The 22,557-nt window shown below is 46.3% G+C and overlaps 1 protein-coding gene across 5 annotated transcripts in view; it reads left to right on the top strand.

The window, feature by feature from the left end:
- FOXN3 (forkhead box N3) overlaps nucleotides 1-22,557 on the top strand; it is a 202,821-nt gene that overhangs the window by 51,630 nt on the left and 128,634 nt on the right. The window lies entirely within an intron of this gene.

Genomic DNA, 22,557 nt, shown 5'->3' with positions numbered 1-22,557 from the left:
TGTTCAGGACTGGCAGCTCATGCCTGCAGTCAAGAGGAGATCTTTAGGGAAGATCTCCTTTGGTTATGATGTAGCTTATACGTAAAACTATTTAGGGTGGCTGCTTACATGTATCCTCTTCTAAAAGATAAAGCACTTGAGTGCAGGCTGGATGCCTGCTACCTTCTCATCTCCCTGATGTTCATTATAAACCAAGAAGACAAGTTTTTTAAAAGCTATTCAGATGTTCTGTGCCGTAACTTTCTCTAGTAGATATGTTCCTATTGATTGCAATGAAACACACAGGGTAGAAGAGAACAGATCAATTGAAAAGTAAAGTTAAGACAGCAAGCACACTTCTTTTCCACTTACAGTAATGGAGGCAGTTAGGGCTGGATCTATGCCAGGTGTAATGCTGCTGAAGTCAATGAAGTAGTACCAGTGATGAGTTTGGCTCCCAGTGTTCTGTTTTGACCTTTTCAGAAGGTTGCTCTGCAGGAGTGAAACTATTAAATACAGCCAGCAATACTTTAAGTTGAAATATAGAAAAGGCAAAGCTAGTGTGCATAGCACCTTTTTCATTAAGGAAGAGGCCTGACTTTTAGAGAGTAAGGGGAAAAGAATTGATTCCAGATAAGTGCTGAAGTTAGTCTCAGGTTTCCCTGGTGAATAACAATCCCAAGTTGGCCTGACACTGACACTTGAATATCTCTCCATTTGTGCATGGCTGTCTGGAAGGGGCTGCATTGTCTTTCTGTACACCTGGGCATCAGAGTGGGTTTGAGTTGGATATCAGAGCCTGCAGAGACACTATTCATCTACTCACCAATGATCCATGTAAACCAGCTGAACATTCTTCTTCATTCAAGTTCAAGGGTGCTGAAGTTGCCTGGCAGTGCTCAGTGTGACAATCTTTATTAGCTGGATTTCTTGGATTTCAGTAAACAGCACAGCTTCTTCACACACTGCAGTTGTCTCAGGAAGGCAGGGACTGTGAGTTTGGAGAACTTGCAGTTTCAAACCATTGTTTTGCATCTTTGGGTGCACTAATCTTGGCCAAGAGAGAGCAGCATGTTCTGTGGCAGCTGACAGGCAGCAGTGCAACTGAGAATGGGCCCTCCTACAGCATTGCCCTCCACTGAAATTTGCAGTGGTCTCTGAGAGCAGTGACAGTGAGCCCTGTCCACAGGGACAGAGGTTTTGCTAACAAGGATGGAGATGGAAAAGCTCTGGGTCCTCCTCAGATAGCTGAATTAGCAAGGATGGCAGAAGTCCACAAAGGGGTACCAGAGGTGTGCTGCAGGAGATCCCTTTGCCTGCAGTGGGATCAGGGCAGTTGGAGCAAACACTGATGCTGCTGCTGTGGAAGGAAGAGGCCAGAGATGTGTCACACTGTCACACTGCCTTGGCCCAGAGGTGATGCTCAAGAGGTGCTCCTGGGGTGGCTGGCTGTGTGCTCCTACCCCTCTTCTCATAGCTCCTTCTCTTTCTCTCTTCTCATGTCCAGAACTCCCCTGCCCTTTCCTTTTATGGCCCCTTCCCTCCTCCTGTCCTTCCCAGAGCTCCTCCCCAGCTTTGCTTGGGACTGATGGCCCTAAACTGCCATGTGCAGCATGTCAACATGGGCTGTGGGCTTTTGGGGGGCAGGGTCTGATCCCACATTGCCTGGCTCAAATGGGCCAAGGTGTCCCTTTCTCCTCAGCTACTTGTACACTAAATGCACTGATTTGCAACAAGTTCTGATTTTGCTGGTGGGACAGGGAGGAGGAGTGAGTAGGTCTAAAGATTTCTTGAGCCACTTGGACCTACCCATCCTGCAGGTGCATGTGAGGTGAGAGGATTTCAACACAGACAACTCTGAATAAGACCATTCATGCTGATGGAAAGTTTTTAGTCAAATACAATCTCAGTATTCTCATTTGCCCCATTTCTTGCACCTTGTAATTCCTCTGCTAGGTGAGGTTTGAGTCCCTGTCCCAGCAGAGGTTCCCAAGCAGGAGACCATGAAGTAGTCTCCTGCAGCAAGGGCTTTTTTACTTTTATAGAGTCTACAGCGCTGTGTTTACTAGTTCCTTCTAAAGTGTTATAATAAATAATTAAAGCTAAACTGTGCTTGTTAAATAAATGAGGAATGCACATGTTCAGATGCATTATCTATGTTTTAATTGCACTCATTTGTTGATGCTGTCCTTGGGTAAGGAGGTAGGAGATTTCTGCCTGAATGAAGGGCTTGGGAGCTGCAGGATCTGGGCTGAAGGACTGGACCCTCATTTGTTTGCTCAGGAATTTCTAAAATTATCATGGTGGTGAACATCATCCAGTGCATGAGATTATATTCTTGGACACAGGTGCCATCCTTCTGCTATGGGCTTTAAAAGTGTGGAGGAACTACTTCCTGGGGTGAAATCTTTAGAGATGTGGTTTCTTACATCCAGGCTGCTGTTCAGGATGTGCAGGACATCCTGGTGAATCCCAATGTCTGTCATGTTTGCAACCATGTCTGTTCATGTTGAGGGCTCTGCAGTGGGCACTGCCCCCCATGCCTGCCTAGGGCTGGGCTGCCCCCAGGGCTCCCCAAGGTGCTCCCTGTGCTGCTTCCTGCATGGGGGGCTCTGTTGTTTTATATAATCTACATTTCTTCCTGTGATATTGATAACATAACATCCTGTCATGTTCTCATGTGCTCTTAGTCCTGTGTGAGAGCCAGCAGGCCCCAGTCAGCAGACACTGAGCCCCACAGGGGTCACTCACCCCTGGGCTTGCAGCATCCCTCCCTCCCTTTCAGAAAGCCAGCCAGCTTCATCTTAGAAATGGTTTAAAACTAATTGCTGCACAGAGTCTCACAGCTGTCCTGATTAGTGATTTGAAACTTCTGGACTTAGTAACTCCATCTTCATTAGGAAGATCTGTTTTTATAATAATTGTCTCTAAAGAGGGCCTGGGGGATTATTAAGAGATGGCATTCATTATCAGTAAAAATACCATGAAGAAATTTCATAGACAAATGTTGATGTTCTGGATGATGTAGATTCTCTTCCGCAAGGAAACAATTTTATCTGAAAAGCATAATTATCTTAATAATTATCTTGAAAACTAAATGGGATTTTGAGGCTTGGTCAGGGTTGTCTAGGTGGTTGACACCTGCAGTGCTGAGCAGCTGGGAAAGGTAGGGCTGGTTGCGTGGGGAAAAAGCCTGAACCAACAGAAAAAAGGGTGTGGAGGAAGAGTAAGGAAGGGTTTGGCAGAATCTGACATTTAGAAAGCAGGCTAAGTTGGAGAGGAATGAACCCAGGCTGCAGACACCAACTTTGGAGCTTGAGGGTTAAATGCTGATAGAATATGGCAGGTGTTTTATTTATTTTTGTTTTATTTATTTATTTTTCAAATTTATTTAACTCGGAGGTTACAAGAAGGATTTTTTATTTATTTTTGTTTTATTTATTTTTCAAATTTATTTAACTCGGAGGTTACAAGAAGGGCCAGTAGCTACAAGATCTGCTGGACAGCATGATGGGTCAGTGACCAGCAAGAGGGCTTGCTGGGGGGAGGTGAAGGTGCAGCAAAGCTGCCCTGGATTAGGAAGAGATGGTCAGAGCAAGGTGATGAGCAAAAGGAATGGGTTGCTTGCTGAATTTCTGGAGGTTTTTAACTACAGAAAGTAAAGTGAATATCAAAAGCATTTGGTGCATATCAGAAGCAAGAACAATACAGTGATAAAAGGCAGCTGTAGGATCAGTCAGATGTCTGTATCTATGGTCACTGAAGGAACGTAGGTATTCTTAAGATACTTCTCCACAGCATCTCTATGGTGTTTTATTAAAAGACTTTTGTCTTTAGAGAGTGATAATAGAGCAAGAGGGAACAAATTGATTTGCTCTTTTTTTCTGTACCTCAGCTTTGCCTTCTTGATGTTTATTTTGGTTATTGGGGCTTCTGAGGCATTTTTAATTAGCATTTCTTTCTTAAACAGAGTGGCTGTGAATGGTTCAGAATCTCATGTCCGAGGCTTCAGAAAATATTATTTTCCTGAAAAGGAATGGGAAAGTGAATTTTCTCTGAGGAGATATGTTTTTGAATGATTGTTTGCATCTGCATCTAGAAGAAAGGAAATTATTATTTCGTATGGCAGCTGAGAGATGGTCATGAGGAAAAGGAAGCCATTATTAATTAATCATCAATTATTATTTTAATATTTATGTAGCACTGTGTGAGTGGTGCCCCACAGGGATGGCGGATCATCTCTCTGCCTGAGGAGCCTACATTCTAAATTTAGCCATGGTGATGGCTGCTCATGGCAGATGATGTGTTTTCATCATTCCCTGCTCTGCCTCAGCTTTTCAGTTGAATCCCATTTTAATTCACCATCCCCAATAGAGGGGAGCCTGCACTAAGCAGGAATGGCGAGATCAGAGTCTAAAAGAGTACAATCAATGCAGTAAACAGAGAGGCAGGATTAGAGGTCTGATCTCAGAGTTACATCTTGCAATCCTTACCCAGAATTGCAATAATGTAAACAAAATTTTTCCAAGAATAAAGAGTGCGGGGTTTGGTGCCAATTTGGAAAGACCTGCCCTTTCTGGGCCCTCAGACTGATGTCCAATTAAAGTCTTGGGGTTTTTTTCCAAGTCCTTAAATTGACACACTTAATGGTGAGACCTGGGCTCCATGGAATTGCTGGCAGCCGTACTGGGATGTTTCTCTTACTGGTGTTTTCCCTGACCTTACCTCTTGCTGAAGTCCATTCCTATTTCTGTGCTTTGAAGCAGGTGTTTGTGGATGCTGTGCCTGTGCCTGATACTGCACTTTGCTGGCAGCAGCCAGTAGGGTAATAAACTCTGATAGATGCATTCCAAAATACATCTAGATAAAGCCCATCTCTAGATAAACCCCATATATTTAGACACTAAGAATTAGATACATCACAAGGGTTGTATCATGTAAGGTGGCAGCTCTGCAAAGTGTCAAATTGGACTCTGGTTCAAAGAATACATTTCTGTGGCAGCCACTTGGAGTGGAGTGGATTTGAAAAAGCAATTGAAAATATGTAGTACTGAGAGAAACCAGCATTTATGTAAAGTACCTATTGTCAAAGTGTGGTGTAGTGGCTAGAACAGAAAATGGGAGTCAAACAGTCTAGGGTTTATTTTTGGCTCAAGCATAACTGTACTGAAGTCAAGTTAATTGGAGCTAAATTCAGAAGTCTCTCCTAATATAGGATTTTTGATCCACTTTCAGAACTCTGTTAGAGATACGTGCTGTTTTGTTTTTCTAGAGGATGATCTAAAAGCATTGGAGGGAGTTGCTACATTTTGTATTAATGTATGCAAGGTTTTTTCCATAAGCATGTAAGTTAGCATGAGATGTATGACTTCTGTGCTGGGAGGGATAAATGTGTGGAAATCTATAGCTATTGCCAGGTGCCAGTCTTAATCAGAAATCTGTTGGCTTCACTGAAATTTTGCATAGATATTTTCCCTTGTCAGGTGACCTACTTAAATAGAAGAATACTGTATAACAGTCTTACAGACGTTTCTTGGCAGAGAGTCCCCGTTCTGCAGAGTAGAAGTCCAGGACAAAAAGAAAAGTTTTCATTTACTGGTACATTTTTGTTCATTTAAATAAATAAATAAAGAATAAATGATGTTTAAATATTTAGATGTGACTTTTGCTTGTTAAAAAAGACTCTTTAAAGAACAAAAACCAAAACAATCTGATGTCTCCAGGGGAATGCTTGCATAGTACTGTGCCAAAGGTATCCCAGTGAACTCCAGGGGAGGTGTCTTGAAGAAGTTCAGCCTCCTGGGCAGTGAGTTTGTGTTTGGGTGTTGTTTACAGGACGTGTCATGGTTTGGCTGTCCCTACACTGTGCTGTGCAGGGGGTAGCAGATATGTCCTTAGAGATTAACATGAGAGGATGTTGTGGTTCCCTTGTGTTTCAACTTGCTTCCAAGTCAAAACGGTTGCTCAAATGAACTCCCAAGAGTGAGGCAAGAGACAGCCTAAGCCCATGGGCAGTGGATTCTGCAGAGACATGATTTGACAGTGGTTTCATCCCTCTGGGCTGGCTCAGGCCTCTGTGGCACTGTGTGCTCTGCCTGCACAGAGCTGGGCATGTTCCCTTTGGGGATCAGTACCTCACAGAATAGGACCTGATCACCTAACCCAGTACTTGCAATGCACAGTCCTGAAATAATCCACAGAAAGAAGTGTATAACAGGGTGTGTTACTATCTTGTTCATTTGATTGGAAATAAAAAGCAGAGCTGTCAGAGGAGAGGGAGACACCAGTTTGGTTGCCTGTGTTGCCATCTCCTGCTGGCAGCAGAGCAGGATGGGCACAGCACTAAGAGCAGCCACAGCTGGTTTGGCCATTCTGGTTAGTGTGATGGCTGAGGGCCAGGTACACCCAGGACCTTGTTAATTTCTGGACAGGATGGTGCCCCTAGGCAAGACAAACATCTTGTAAGATGAACATTCTGCTGTAACTGCCCTCCCTTCTCACAAGCATTGTGTCAGCAGGGAGAGAAGCAAACCTCCAGGCAGGGCTATAAAATGGCACTTTGGAAATACCCGAAGCAATACTAACTTCACTGAAAGTCATTTAAAAGTCAGTGAGATTTGGGCTTTTAAATCTTTCTAGTGCTTTTCTTACAAGTTACCATCAGTATTTGAAAATCTAATCTATCAGCTGTGCCTCCATTGCACCATCCATCTGAGGATCTCTAATCAAAGCTGTAAATATCTATAAATCTGTAATACCTTATGAATTCTCTATATTGACTTGAATTTTGGGATGTTTACTGTATGACTGTATTGATTTAGGTTAATAGGAAAAATAACCCAGTCAGTAATAAAAGCTGATGGTAGATCAGTCCAGTTCAGGTGGGTGACAGGGCAGGAGAGAGAGATCCAGCAGGCAAAGGCCAGCAAGTCAGCATGGGCAGCTTGTGTGGCCAGTCCATCTTTTCCTCACTGGAACAAGGCAGAGTGCAAGGAGACCTGCTGAGGAGAGAGCAGTGTGTCCTGATGCAGGAATGAGCTGTAATCACCCTCACAGTGTGTTGGGTAAATGGGGCTCATTCTCAGGGTCCTGCTTCCCCTCTCAGGGCTGCCTGCCCCGGTAGGAGCAGCTGCAGGCTTGTGCCCTGGGAAGGAGAGGGATGCCTCCCAGCCCAGGGAGGTGCAGTCAGAGCACAGAGGTGTCACAGCACAGCACACTTCAGGGGGAGAACAACCATAGGTTATCCAGTTCAACAGCTCATATGGACCTGTACCATTTTGCCTGAAGCCATGCTGTAGACTGCAGGCAAAAATATTAGTGATCTACAGGAAAAGCCAGACTCCCTGGCATGGATGTAGCATTAGGCTCAGCTGCAGAAGCAGTAGAATTTGTATCCCAAGTATCTTCTTTTCTGGTTCAAGCTCCTTGGGATATTAACTCGCGTTGTTCTAACTCAGTCTTTTATCCTTGTGGTTTATAAAGCAAAAGAGCTTTTCTTCTCTGTTGATTTCCAGTGTATTGCTTTCTTGTTTTAAATAAAGCTCCTGCTCTATTTTTGAATAACATAATGAGTGAAAAATGACTTTATTCATCCTGGTGGCAGGACAGCAATTTGTTACACTGCCAGCTAGAGGACCTGGATCAGAAACAAATTTGGGTTCCCAGGCTCTATGCCAGGAGAGCTGAGACATATTTTTGAGGTGATGTACTTGGACTCTAGGGGAAGATTGTTGACTGAACTGAGCTGCTTTCACAAACATCCTGCCAGCTGAGCCTTGACACACTGCTGGTCTTTGCCTCAAATGGGCAGGTCCGGTGGCTGGGAACTGCTCCCAGGAGCTGGAAGCACAGGTGAAGAATTGAGGATGCTTGGTGGAAATTAAGTTCATGCATTCACACTTACTTATCACTTACTATTCCATTGATCCAAGCTCAAGGATCATGCATTGTGATGGCTGTGGGTTGTTGGAGGGGGAGTTGTTGCCCTTTTCACGTGGGGCCAGAGCTGAAACTTGAGCAGAAGATGACGCAAGGCCATTGCTTCCCATGTGACCCCGACTTGACCTAGTTCCACATCACCTTTAAAAGCACTCTCTCTGTTGATTCCCTGTAACCCTTCCCACCATGCTCCATGGCGCTTCCTCGTCTCCCAGACCATTTCCACCCTGGCCACGCTCCTGCTGTCTTAGGCAGATGCAAGGTGGAAGCCAGAGGCACAGACTTCTAGTGGAGCAGCCCTGAGAAGTTGGTAGCTCTGAAGCTGCTGCTTTTTCAAAGGACTGAACCTGCACAGGGCCTGATCTGCTACAGTTATTGTTTGTGTGAGGCAGCATCTTCCAGCTGCTGTTCTCTTCATGGATAAAGATATCGTCAGCTGGAATGATCTGCTTCCATATTTTGTATAGACATATTAAGTGCTTGGAAAAGCTCCAGGTAATTCAATGAGTCTGTAAAGGGAAAAGCTACAGGCTAAGACTACAAGGGAGAGCATGTTGTTAGGACCATTTTATCAAAAAGTAACTCCCTTTTCTTTTATCTGGGTAGATGCAATACTGATAATTATGACTGTATGATTAGATGGTCATGGATAGGTATGTTTATGTATTATTTTCTGATGTTTATGTATACCTGTAGTTATTTCAGAGGGTGAAATGCAGGTTATTAGTAGCACTGTTGGAGCAGTAGGAAGGTGCTATAAAATCAAGAAAAGTCTGCATGGACCTGAGTCATGTGTCCTAGATATACAATAATTACCATAGTAGACAAAAAATAGGGTTTTCAAGCAAAGCTATGAGGTGACACATTTAAAGCAAAGGAAGAATTTTTTTCACACAGTCAGTAGTTAAAGCGTGGAACTTCTTGCTACAGGCTGTTGTTGTAAGCTGAAGCTTACAGTAACCTTTTTGAAAGTTGATAGGAAAAAAATATCTTTGGGTTTACAGCACACCACAACATCTGATTGCATCTTTAGCTTCAGCTTTTAAGCAGCAGGTCTCTGGAAGTACAGGAGAATGCTGCAGTATCACTGTGCATTTGCCCTGTTCTTCCTTAGGACTTGGCTGGAATGGGGATGTAGGCAAGAGAAGCTTTGCTCTGACTGGCTTCTTCAACTCTTACAGTAAACATTAAATGGTGCTGTTTGACAGGGAGGTAAGGAAGAAATAAAGGTAGAGGGTTGGATACTGATTAGCACTGGCATAAACCCAAGGATGCAATCAAATAGCTCCCAGAGCCACAGAGCACTGGGGTACCTGAGGACAGCTTCAGCCCCGCTCCCTAAGGACTCTGCAGGCGCCAGCATCACACTTCCTGCTCAGTAAGGCAAGCACTGGCATAAATTTCCACCTGGCCAATTTCAAGATCTTATTCCATCTGCCCAGTCTATAGAGAGAAGAAATGGCTCAAGGAGAACCCATTAACTTCAGTAAGGACCCCCTTTGGGTACTTGATGACTAAAATCCTACTCTTGGACAGAGTTGAGCACTCACTTGCCATGGTGTGTATTCGCACACACAAATGCATGTATCACCAAGGGCCCAGCTGCAGAACCACACTTCACACGTGAGTGCAGCATGTCTCTGGCTCCCTAAATCTGATGTGTGTGCATGGGAATTCTGAGTCAACCCTGGCTCTGTACAAGAAGTGTGCAAGACCAGAGCTGTAGCAGAAAAATGGGTGGAAAGTTACTGATGGCAGTGCTTGTTTCAGCCCATTTGTTTTGCCTTCTCCATTTTTGTAGAGGTTGTGACAATGGACAGAAATACATAAAAGTAAGGGAGATGTGTGTACTCTCTGGCCTCATCTGGTCAGCACTTACAGATTTCTCACTTGGCAAAGTGACTGCCCTGTAATCACTGGAGCATAGAAATCTTGGCTTTATTTTTGAGTGGGACCTGTGCATGGTAATGGATGAGCAGAGAGGCAGTTTCTTTCATAAGGAGGTATTATGCAATTTAAAGGAGTCACAGTTTTTCCTATTTGTTGAATCTATGGGTTTTTTGCTTTGTGAACGTCTGAATTTTCTACATGCAGATAAGAAAGACCTACAGTTTGTTGTAATGATATGATCAAAGTACAGAGTAGCCCAGCATTCCCCACTGATTGACATCCACTGGGATCTTGAGAGCTGTGAGATTATGTTGTTTGGAGAGGCAAGAGGAAGGAGGAGTAGCAGGACCAGTTTTCCAGTTGAGGTGACAGCCACAGAGTGCTTTTGGATTGAGCTGCACTTGCCCTGGTGCCCAGCATAATCCAGCTGGCCCCAAAGTGTCAGTGCTGGCTGTGCTCCCTACCCATGGCATGGCAGTCTTGCAGGAGTTTGCAGAGCCCAGTATCTCATGAACCCTCCCAGGTGACCTCTTAGGTCAAAGGCATCCAGGGCATTCTCAGTAATTGACTGGCATCGACCAGTCAAGAGATTTACTGGCATTTGTAGCCAAGTTTAGAGTTTGTTGCTCACAGTTAAAAGCTGTCCTGCCAGTTTGTTTGCTGATACTCCCCCAGATCTGGCATTCCTCTGATCATGTAGCCAACTGATGTTTGTTATTATTTAGACCAAATCGTGCCTCGGGCAAAACTGACATCACTGCTGGGCCTCATTAGGGAAATGAAGAGCAGGGTGTGGGGAGCTGGCTGCAGGAAGTGCCACTGTTTCCCACCACTGAGCTGGGAGTGAACGCCCCTCGCCAGGCAGGTTAGTGGGGTCTGTGGTTTCAGTGTAGCCCTTTGCCAACGCCCTTCAAGCTACAGGAGGGGTAGAAGTCTCGCTAGATGGAGAGCTTTTGTCCTGGTTTCAGCTGGGATGGAGTTAATTTCTTCCTAGGAGCTGGTAGAGGTCTGTGTTTTGGATTCAATATGAGAGTAATATTGATAACACACTGATGTTTTAGGTATTGCAGTGCAGTGCTTACCCTAAGTCAAGGACTTTTCAGTTTCTTGTGCTCTGACAGTGAGCAGGTCCAGAAATCAACTGGAAGGGGGCGCAGCCAGGACAGGTGACCCAAACAGGCCAAAGGGATATTCCATGCCATTGAACATCAGGAGATGACTGCCAGGGGCTGATCACTGCAGGGGTATGGGCTGGGCATCAGTCAGCAGGTGTGAGCAATTGTATTGTGCATCACTTCGTCATCTATTGTTATTACTGTTGTTGATATTGATATTATGATTACTACCGTTATTGTTACCTTTATTTCAGTCATTAAGTTGTATTTAACTCTTGAGCTTTACCTTTTTCAGTTTTCCTTCCCATTCCAACTAGGGCTGGGGTTGATGAGCAAGTGGCTGTGTGGGACTTATCTGCTGGCTGGGGTTAAAACACAGCAGCTTTTGAGAAGTTGGCATGCATGCCGTATGATGTAGGCTGCTCCATTGCTGTCTTGTGTTTGCTTTTTTCTAGTCAGTGTTTTAAAGAGCAGTACTAACGGGGCAACATGGTTTCTGTTCATCTCTGGTAATTTCAGAATCATGGATTTAGATAAATGAAGACTAATCACATAGTTGTTGCTAGGTGGGAAAGTCTTTGTCTTCAAGTAGTGCAGAATTTCTTAGTCTGCTTAGTTACATTGACAGTTTGGGAGAAAGACAGTGATTAGTGAAATGTGGAAAAATTATTTCATTTTCAAACTTCTTTTGCTAGCCATTTTTCTTTTCTTGTGTTAAATATCACCTTGATGTCGCCTTATGTCTCCCATACCTTACCTTATTTTATACCCTACTGGACTTTAGCTGTGTAATTCCCGTCTTTCCCTTTTATCTCGTTGTTCCCGACCTTTGGAGTTGATTGTGTAACCAGAGGAGCAAGTAATGTTTTCCCACTGAAGACCAGACATGTCACACAAGACATTGTTTTTAATGTCAGTCTGCTAGTTCAACCTGCAACGAGTTACTAAAATTAACTTATAAATGGTGTGTGTAATTTATCTTATGAAGAAAAGTACTGTTTGAAGAGAATAAATGCCTGTTCAAACCACCACAGCAGCAAACTCCATCACTTGTACTGCTAACATCCAACCATTATCTGCCTCTTATTTCACACTAAAAAGAATAACAAAAGCATTCTTACAAATGGACTGTTTCTAAACATATCAGAAGCTTTTTTGGACCAGTGCCTAAGAAATGAAACTGTGTGTTTTTAAAACCTCAGTTTTTATTTTGGTACAAATTACAGATGTTCACAGAAGTATCAGTAAGTGCAGGCTCTGGAGATGGGCTGCTTCTCATTAAACATGCATGTGCTATTGTCTTCTTACTTCTTTAGACCTAGCCCTCATTTTAAAGTCAGACTTTAATTTCTGAAGAATGTAATTTAAAGTTCTGTCTAGTGCTTTGTGATTACCTGGAACTACTAAAGAAAAAGACTTGGCAGTGGCAAAATAAATATGTAGGAGCTGTAGCTGCCTTAACTCTGCTAGAGGTAGTAAAAAAAAAGGTCTAAACATTTGAGTGATTTTAACAAGGGGGCAGAAGCCAGTGAGGTGTCTGTTGAATTGCAAAAAGTTTTACAGGCAGAAGTTGACAACACAGGAGGCTCCTGCTCTCTGTATTTAAAGTTTACTTTGCCATTTGTCTTCAGTGGGTTCAGTGTTGTAGTGAATAATTTATAGGCAGTATGAATGAGCTCATTAGTCACCTTTTCAGAGCTTAAGTGAGTTTGTGGTTGTCATTACACGGGCCTTCTGTTCGCAGGCACGACAAAGGACGGCTCAGGGCTGCCTGGCACAGCCCCGACTGGCCTGTGTGCTGCTGACACCCAGCCCTGCTGCCAGCAGTGCTCCAATAACCTGCAGGGCTTTTTTTTATTCCTACATGTGGTGTTTGGTTTGTTATTGTGTTGTTTTCATGTTGGGGGTGTTTTTTTGTTGTGAAAAAGAATATTGAAGATATGTGACAGGTGATATGGAATAAGTAAAACCCTCTACTTGTATACAAGCAATAAAAATGACTTTTCTCCTCAGATGTTCTTACAAATTTTGTTACAGTGTGTCTTGATTTTGGCTGTGATGGAGCTAATTTTCTTCCTAGTAGCTGATACAATGCTGTGGTTTGGATTTATTATGAGAATGACATTGGTAACATGCTGCTGGTTTACTTGTTGCTGTGCAGTGCTCAGCCTGAGTCAAGGGCTTTTCAGTTTCCCATGCTCTGCCAGCCAGCAGGTGCACAAGAAGCTGGGAGAGAGCACGGCCAGGACAGCTGACTGCAACTGGCCAAAGGGATATTCCATATCAAAGAGCATCATGCCCAGTAGATAACTGGGGGAGTTGGCTGGGAAGGGCTGATCACTGCAGGGGTATGGGCTGGGCATCACTCAGCAGGTGGTGAGCAATTGTATTGTGTATCATTTTTGTGTCCATCTGGGGATTTATTTCTCTCTCTCCCCCTCTCATATCTTCCTTTTCACTACTACTATTAATGTAATATTGCACTTTATTTTATTTATTAAGCTGTTCTTAACTCACAGGTTTTACCTTTTTGTGATTCTCCTTCCCATCGCACCAGGGGTAGGAGGAGTAAGTACATGCATAGTACTTAGTTGCTGGCTGAGATTAAACCACAACATAGCCATAACATTTTTTTGTCCTTGAAATGCTTATGGAAGTGCTAAACTGTGCTGGAACTGGCTGAACCTAAGAAAAGGGATTAACTATCAATGTTTACAAGACTGCAGATATACAGAGAAAAATATTCCCAAGATTATTTCATAGTGCTTCAGCAGCTGAGACCTACCCCATCCTTGTGACATCCCTGTGAGAAACCTGTGGAATGTGAAATTTGCCTGCAAAAAGCCTGTGAGGTGCCAGATGCACCATACTTCCCAGATCACTGCAGCTGCTCACTGAAGTTACCTGTTGTCAGAAAGACTGGGGCAGTGCCAAAAGGCCTGGCAGAAATTAATGTCCCAGGGAATAAGTCAGTCCATTATAATAACACACTCTTGTCTCCACAGAGAAGCCAAAAGCTGCTTGCAGGGAAACCCACCTCATGTAGCAGCCAGAGGGGTGGTTCTCTGGCCACAGAAGTTGTTGGTGGGATGTGGTACTTGAGCTGAGTTTTTTTTGCTATGCCACGTTTCCTCCTTCCTCCCAAAATCTGCTCTGCCTGATGGCTGCTCTCTGGTTCAGCCTTGGAGTCTGCCTCACTTGTTCACTTGTGGCTGTGGAGGGGAGCAGAGGACAAAACAGAACCTTTCTGCAGATGGTACTGACTCTTTTTAGTCCTTCCACTGCAGTTTTTCATTGCTTTCCATTCCTTCCTCCCTGGCACTTACAGTGAGCTGCTCTGTAGCACTAAAAACACACCAAGCTGCTTGTTCATTTTATGGCACTTTGTGTGTTTCTCACAACCTGCACCCTCTCAGCATCTCTTTGCAGACACAGCTGTGGGTGAGCACAGCCCTGCTTGTACTTCATCCCTGCACCACCTCATGCAGGCTCTCATAGTTGTCTCTGTGTTGTTGCAATATGGAAATCTGCGTTTCACAGGATTTCCTCTGGGAACAGTGGTCAAGAACCATACAGGAAGAGTAGAGCCAAGTAGTGGGTAGAGGAAAGAACCCTGGAATATCCTGTCTTACAAAATGCTGGAAATCAAGCTGGGACTCACACAAGTCGAGTTGTGGCTAGGAAATGCGCCTGGCACAAGCAAATGGTCAAAGGAGGATAATTGCCTTCTTACAGCAGTAGTGATGGTAAACTGTGTTTAGTGTCAGTTGCTGAGAACTTCAGTTGATGAGATGTGAACACAAACTTCACTACCTGTGAAGTCTTGTTGCAAACTTAATTTTGCATGCATAGATACACAAAAAAAGGGGAAATTATGCCCTTTGATGAAGTGAACAGTTTGTATTCAGGAAAGCTGAGGCAGAATTTGAGAAGTTAACTTGAAATACTTTTGTCTTAGTTTTAGAAATTCCACTTGGCAATGCAGTTTGGGAGTTTTATAAAAATTACATGGTTTTCAATTGTAGTTTCCCCCAAAACTTAGGATCTTTGCTTGTCTGCAGTGTTGGCTGCTGCTTTTCCTCCACACTGCTTTTGAGAACAAAAATACAGTTGATTTCTGGTTCTGCTGATTACTTGTAAGTTTGACTTCAGCTGCCAAGTGGTGAATACAGATGTTGAGATAACGCCAGGCCACATCTTGTGGCATTACACTTTTACAACAGATAGCAGAGTTTAAGTACCAGACTCCAGAACACAGTTCCTTCATTTTTCAGCCTCTTTAAACACTGCACCTGTACTAAAAATACTGACTTGTGTTACAGTTAATGTACCAACTGAGTTACTTAGGTAAGTTCATATCTTTATAGCAGAAGACTCCAGTAAAGATATGTTTATCCCAGCAACATTTTGCTTTCCACTGACTAGGCTGGAAAACAAGCTGCACTTGCAGGAGCTTCCCTTTCCCAGTTTAAGCTAGGTTTGTGCTTGGGGTCCTTGTATGTTGGGTAATTACGCTGTGAAAGCATCTCTCATATGGACCCATTTGAACAAATATATGTAGAAAAATGAGCATGCATGATGCTGTCCTCCCACCACACTCATGCACAGAAACACAATTGCTGGTAGCTTCTCAGCTGCATATAATTTTAGCACTAAGTGTACTCATTTTCCTAGAAACTGCAAGCAAGTGTTACTACAATAACGTCATAAATGTGCATACATTAATTTATAAAGGAGCTACTTAATAAAAACTGTGGATTTTATTGGAAGAAATTAATTTTATTTTAGCCTGTGAAACAGATATACCGTAGATAGTTTTATTTGCTCAGATTTCTGACAAAGCTTTGTGTTGGTGCTCCTTTTCTCACAGATTCAGTTCTGTTTCTGTTGGGTTTTGCCTGCTGGGGAAAATGAGAACTTGAAGACTAATTAAATGTAAGGTTGGGAAAATGCTTTGTAAATCTGATTCCATGTTCTTGATTGAAGGAGCAAAAGATAGATCTATTGGTAAGCTGGGCCTTCCCTGCATGTGCAGCTTATAGCTTAGTGCTTGCTGGGTGAAGAAATGGGAAGGCATGCTTGCAAAAGCCATGGGATGGGCAGGCAGGGTACAACTGCACTCAGAGCAGCTGTGAAGCCAGAGTTGCTCTCTTTCAGGGCAGCAGGGCACTGTTTGTCAGCCCATTAGGTGTGTTACCCCTGCACAGGGCAGAGACTCTGGCTGTTCTGGAGCTGTGCCAGGAATTCAGACACTGCTGTGTCTCTGCCCCAAAAGCAGGCATAGCGCAGAAAACAAAACCAGGCTGGTCTGCTGTGGTTAAAAATAAAGAAGTGTTGATACTGCAGGAGAAGAATGCTGAGAACAGGAGTTGTGAAAGCAAAAATGAATAAACACTGTATTCATGATTTTGTTTTTCTAAGTTCCTGAAGGTGTCCAGTGTGCTTGTGCTCTGTACAAGATTAAATCCAGTGCCTCAGAGAAAACAGATTAGAAATATCAAGACTGATGGGGACACAGCAGTCATTCTGCATGGAGGAAGAGCTGACACAAAATGAGATGGTCAGTGTACAGGTGCCGGGGCCTGAGCTGTGTCCTACACTGAGGGTCTGATCACAAGAGTCAGCAGCCCTGTCCACATCGCTCTTTGAAAAGTACATTATGACCCTTAAGAATTAGGAGGAGTTTTTTTACAGCTGTGTAATTCTAAATCCTAATAAGCAAGCTTTGCTGGCAAACTTGCAGCAGACTTCAGGGAAGAAATCTGACTCTGTAGAGAGAATAAACATTGACAAGGACACCAGTCAATAAAGACATGGTAATTGGAGGCCAAGTTAGGAAGAGGGGCTTAAAGGTGAGGATAAATAGTGCAGGACTGTTGAAGTGTGGCAGGTGAGGCCAGAAGGCAGAAAGTAGAAGTATTTAATAAGGTTATGTGACATGGTGTCCTGCTTTTGGCCGAGACAGTGGTGCTGTATTTTTGGATTCAGTATGAGAATTAAGTTGATATCACACTGATGTTTCAGTTGTTGCTGTGCAGTGCTTGCCCTAAGTCAAGGACTTTTCAGCTTTCTGTGCTCTGACAGTGAGCAGTGCGCAAGAAGCCAGGAGGGAGCATGGCCAGGACAGGGGACCTGAACTGGCCAAAGGAATTTTCCATACCACAGAGCATCATACCCAGTGTATAAACTGTGGGGGAATTGATCAGGAGGGGCCAATTGCTTCTTAGGGATGAACAGGCATCTGTCAGCAGGTGGTGAGCAATTGTATTTTGCATTATTTTTTCCTCTTGGATGTTATTCCTCTTTCTGTCTCTTACTATTACTATCATCATCTTTTTTTTTTTTTTGAAAAAATATGAAAAAATTATGAAACTATTCATGTCTTAACCCCTGAGTTAAGGGTTTGTAGGTTTTTTTTGTTTTTTTTTAATTCTGAATCCTCTCCTCACTGTGTGTGTGGCAGGGGGAGCAAGCGACTGTGTGGTATTTAGTTTCTGTCTGGGGTTAAACCATGACACATGGTCATAATACTAGCAAAGAGAAATGTTCCCAGCAGAGGGAGATTGAGGGGGGAAGATGAGCCTGTGAGCCCATGACCCTTGCTGTGCCTCTGTGCTCGATGGCTTGTGGGAAATTTTCAGGGATTCCAATCTAGAGGAGGATAAGAGATAAAGGAGTATAGAGAGATGGCTGGAAATCCTCATTAAATAAGATACTGCAACATCTGCAGTTGGTATTCTGAAATCTGAGTGGAAAGATTAGACTGTTGTGTATTAGCCCACAAGGCTAAAGTGCAGCTCTGCACTGTTGGAGCTTCTAATCAGCCTTCAGTACGGCAAGTACTTTGGTCTTGATGTACAAACAGTTTCATCTGTCAGTGTTGCAAATCTTATGCTAAATGAATTAGTATTATTGCTGTCTCAGAAATGGGGAAATCAACACCCTAATAAATGTGGGGGCTTGCCTGAGATTACAGTGAGTATTTAGTTACTTGATGGCCATACATTAGTTGTTCTGCTGCTGCTGTGGTCTCTAAGCCAGCAGTTAATGTTCTTTCCTTGGAGCCGCATGAGAGTGTGTGCTCCTTTCTTAAGTTAGTTGCATTAGGTATTCCAGCAAAGAGTCAGAAACTGGGGAGCAGTCATCCTAAGAGGCAAGATAGTAGTGTTTACATTGTTGCTGGTATTCCAGCGCTGTGCATGTCACCAGCTGCACTTGCAGTGGAGCTCAGGGGTGAGTGGGAGCAGCGAGAGGCTGCGCCAGGCTGCTGCCTCTGACGGGCACCTCGGCGGGAGCAGCGTCTGGCAGCCCTCCCACCCAGCCTGGCCCTGCTCTCCCAGCCTCCTCTGCCACCTGCTGCTGGCCCCTGTGCTGGATCATGCCGCCTTTGCTGTCCGCACAGCAAATGTCTCACAGGGCCCTTCAGTGCAATCTCTAGGGTGCACTCTGGGGAAATTCCTACCTGCCGTGGAAAAACCAGAAAACTGAAACTGATCATATTCCACCAATATTCATGGGGAATTTGGCCACTAATTCTGAACAGAACTGAGCTGAATAGGATGCATACATAATGTATTCAGGGTATAATTTTCTTTCCATACTACCCTGCATCTCATGAGGCTTCCCCCTTCTCACTTCAGAAATACTTCTCATTAGCTGAATTCTTCTTGGTAGTCTTTCAAGACACTTGACTTTTGCAAGTGATAATAAATGCAATAAATCTCCTTGCTTGCCAATAAAGAGGCATGTTGATTCACTCAGAAAAATGTCTGAAGCATTTGGAGTAAGTTCAGGTGGGTGGAGTTATGACTTGATAATTTAGTTTGGGTTTGAAACCAAACGGCCATGAGATAAGAACGGTGTAAACTAATGGTCTTGCTGGCTCCTGGAGTGTTAGGGCTGTTGGAGTCACAGGGCAGGATTGCCAGTGGGTAATGATGGTACTCTGCTGCCTCATAGGTATTCTTCCCATTCTGCAATTCAGCTGCTGGTGTGTCTTCTTGGAAATATGCAAGAATGTGAAATAGCAGTTCACTGGGTAGGGGAGGGAAAGCTATCGGCAAAAGAAGTCTTAGCTAGTTATGACAGGAATTTCTAGTTCCAGAGAATCAATGAAATGCTTCTTATCCCTGCACTTTGAGAATGAGGTGCTTGCCACTTTTATCTAAAACTGGGAATTTCGTGAGTGTTAAATAGATTAAAGGAGGTAACCCATCCATTGGGAAACAATGAAGAATTCCCTAAAGGTCTTGAGGCAGCTGTTCCAACTTTTCTAAATAAAACAGCTAAAATGTTTTCCTTCCTAGCTTAGTGACAATTTCTGTGTCCAGGGGGGACTGCACTGGGAAGGATACCTGTATTTCTGACTTAAGTTTATGTTGTGTATACATTTCTACAGCAGGCATTTTCTATAGTGAAAGGAGAATTTATTTTATAGTATGCTAAATCTTCAAGCGTTGTTTACCCAGAGTGGAAAATGTTTGATTTTGGACCGGCTATGAAACAGTTCCATGTACTTGTTTTTCTGGTAGACAGCCATGCTTTAATTTTGTGCTGCAAATCACTGAAGCTACTTGAGATCTGGCATGTAATGTATAGTAGACTGTACGTTCAGCTAGTGCTGTCTAGACTGGACAACTTCTTTATTTTTAAATCAAGTTAGTTCTCTTCAATTAATTCAACTGATGGCAAGGAGTTTTTTACTCAAGTTAATACTAGATATGTCAGGGTATGATAGCAAAGGAGAAAATGCACCATATTTCCTAATCGAGTCAAGCCTTCTTTTAAAGCAGATTTCCTTCAGGAAATATCCCCCCTCTTCCGTCGGCAGTAACTGCAGATTCCTGCAGCACGGTTCTGTACGGTGCACCGCACAGCACGGCAGTGGCCGGAGTCAGCAGCAGAGCGGCCGGGCGGGATCCGCGCCGGTCGCTGCCCGCGCACCCCGCAGGGCCCGGCTCCGGCTGGCACAGCGGGGCAGGTGCCTGGCTCCGGCCGGGCTCGTGTGCGCCGCCGGGCCGCGGCTTCGCCCGTGTTCGGCAGGGATTACCTGCCCACCGGGAGGGTGTTCCGAGATGCCTCCCCCGCTCCTCTTGCGGGAGAGGCAGAAGCAGGGCTCCGCTATGCTAAGCCGTGGGCTCCTGGGGCTCGTCGGTGCCTCCAGTGTACACCGCGTTTCAGCCGGGGTCGGCCTGGCCGGGCGGGGGGAAAGGAGACTCGCACAAGTGGGAGCGCCGCGGCTGCCGGTTCTCGGCGCACCGGGACTCCCGAGAGCCTCCCGCCCGACCTCGGACACCCGCCCGCCGCCGGCCAGCGCCGCCGCCCCGGCACGACCCGGACGCCGGGCGGGGGCCGGGGTGGGCGAGCGGCCTGCGGGGGGCACGGCCGGGTCCCCGCCGCCGGACGGCAGCAACCGCCGCCCTCCCCCACCGCCGGCGGCCCTCCCTTCCGCGGCTTCTCCCGTCGCGGCTGGCCCAGCCCACGTTTTCCCTCTCTCCCCTCCCTCCGTGGTCATGTGTCGCCTTTTTTGTTTGCAGTGGAAACAATTTCTCGCTCTCGGGCTCGCACCGAGGCGGACCGCTGCCCGTCGGGAGTGCGGGGCGGGCGCGGGGCAGTCGGGCCCCATGCAGGCGGCGGAGCCCCGTGCGCCGGGACCCCCGCGGCACCCCCGGGGCTCGGGCTGAGGCGGGGGCGCGCCATGCCCGGCTCCGTCAGATGAAACTTTGTGCCACTGCCATGAAGGGACCGCGGTGAAACGGCCGCCCCCCGCCAGGTAAGTTGCCTCCGCTGTTGTTGTTGTTGTTGTTGGCGGGGGTTGCGCGGGGCGGTGCGGGCCGGCCGCGGACAGCGGCGCGGTGCAGTCCCGCCCGGCTCGGCCCGGCCCCGCGCCACAACTTGGTCGGGAGTTGGTGCGCGGCCCGGCGTGCGCGCCACCGTGACCCCGCCGAGCCCGGCCGTGCCCGCGCCGCGGGGCCGCGCCCGGCCCGAGCTCGTCCCGCCGGGTCTCGGCGGCGCCCGGGCCGGGACCTCGGGGCACGCGCGCGCACGTGCGGCGGGGCGCGCGGGGCCGCGCGGGCCGGTGACACCTGGCCGGCATTGGCGGGGTGCGCGGCGCGCGCCGCCCGGCCGGAGCAGTCCCGGTCGCCTGGCAACGCCATTGATTGGCTGCGGCCGCGGCCAATGGGCGGCCGCCCCCCCTCGCGGCGGGCGCGGTGGTTGCGCGGGCGGGGGGCCCGCCCCGGTGCGCCCCCCTCCGGCCGCGCCGCGCGCGCGTGCGGGGCGCGTCCGCCGGAGCCGCCGCGGGTTAAACGCGTTCGTCCGCCTGAAACGGGAGCTCGCCGTGACCGCCGCTCTTTTGTCTGCGATGGGGCGCCGCTGCAGCTGCCACGGGCCTCGCTGGCAGGCCCCCCCCTACACCCCCCCCCGTTGTGGCCTCAGTCGGGCCCCGCCGCCGCGGGGGCTGCCCCGGGCACCCCGCCCGCCCGCCCGCGGCGGCCCCGCTGCGAGCCGCTCTTGGGCCGGGCGCCGCCGGACTTCCCTGCCGGCTCTCCGTGCCGGCCCGAGGGGGCTCCGCGGGGCCGCGGCCGCCCGGTCACCCCCGCTGCCTGGAGCGGGGAGAGAGAGAGAGACAGGGAAAAAATCATGAAGTGATACGGCCCTTTGGGAGGATACTGGCAAATAAGGAAATTAAACAGAAAGAGAGCAGCGTGTTGTCATAGCAACAGTGCAATTAAATTACTTTACTGTCAGCCATCATATAATTTTCCTGTTTAGAAGCTCATGGGACGGAACTTCCATTTGGAATCAAAGTTAAGCGTGCGGCTTAGGTAGGCAATGCCCGTGCCCCTGGACGCTGGCGATTCCCCTGTTTACCTCTGGTTGCGCTGGATGCAGATTTGAAAACTAGGAAGTGGGGCCGACGCAAGTTCGGCCTCCTGGTGTTTACATCTGCATCGGTATTTTTTCCTTTTCCACATACTTACTCAAGTAAAACTGCACATTTTCACTGAAGATATTGAGTGTATTGATGTGCTTCCCTGCAGAAAAGTTCTATGTGTTTCATTTTTAATAATTATGTGCTTTGGTGTAACTTCATTATAGAAAGACACAAAGAACTTCAAAGTTTTTGGTTTTGCCCATTTATGACAGCTAAATTAAAGTCCATTATTTCTCTTTCCCATAATGGCTGCATTGCTCTGTTTGTCCCTGCAGACAGCCAGTTCATTCTGCTGTTACCTGTAGCTTTTTTTAGCTTTCATTTACGGTATTGACTCTGTGACTGCATGACTTCAGGTAACTGCTGGGGTTATGTTTTAGGTACAGGGAATCATTTTGTTCTTGTTCAGTGTTTGTGCAGAACGTTTTGTCCATTTAAATTCTGTTTTTAACTCTGTCCAGTTTTTGTTCCACTTCTGTTCACATCTCCAAGAGCTAATTCCTGGCAGTTTGACTGTTTGTAGAAGCTAAGGGAGCCTGTCTCCTGCTTCTGAAGTAGAATTGTTGGGCTTGTCTGCTTCTCTGGAATTGGGCAAGGGCCCAGCTTCGTTTTGCATCGGAAGTGCTCGGGACATTCCAAGTATTGGTGTCACAGGTGTCCCCCCAGGGCCTGCTGGTGCAGCACCCTCAGCAGCCCACC

This window comes from Melozone crissalis, unplaced genomic scaffold (genome assembly GCF_028551555.1).
Source record: "Melozone crissalis strain CALT ecotype California unplaced genomic scaffold, PUWL_Pcris_2 ptg000018l_1, whole genome shotgun sequence".
NCBI lineage: Eukaryota > Metazoa > Chordata > Aves > Passeriformes > Passerellidae > Melozone > Melozone crissalis.
Note: the sequence above shows the minus strand (reverse complement) of the source record. Positions and strands in the feature narration are given on the sequence as shown.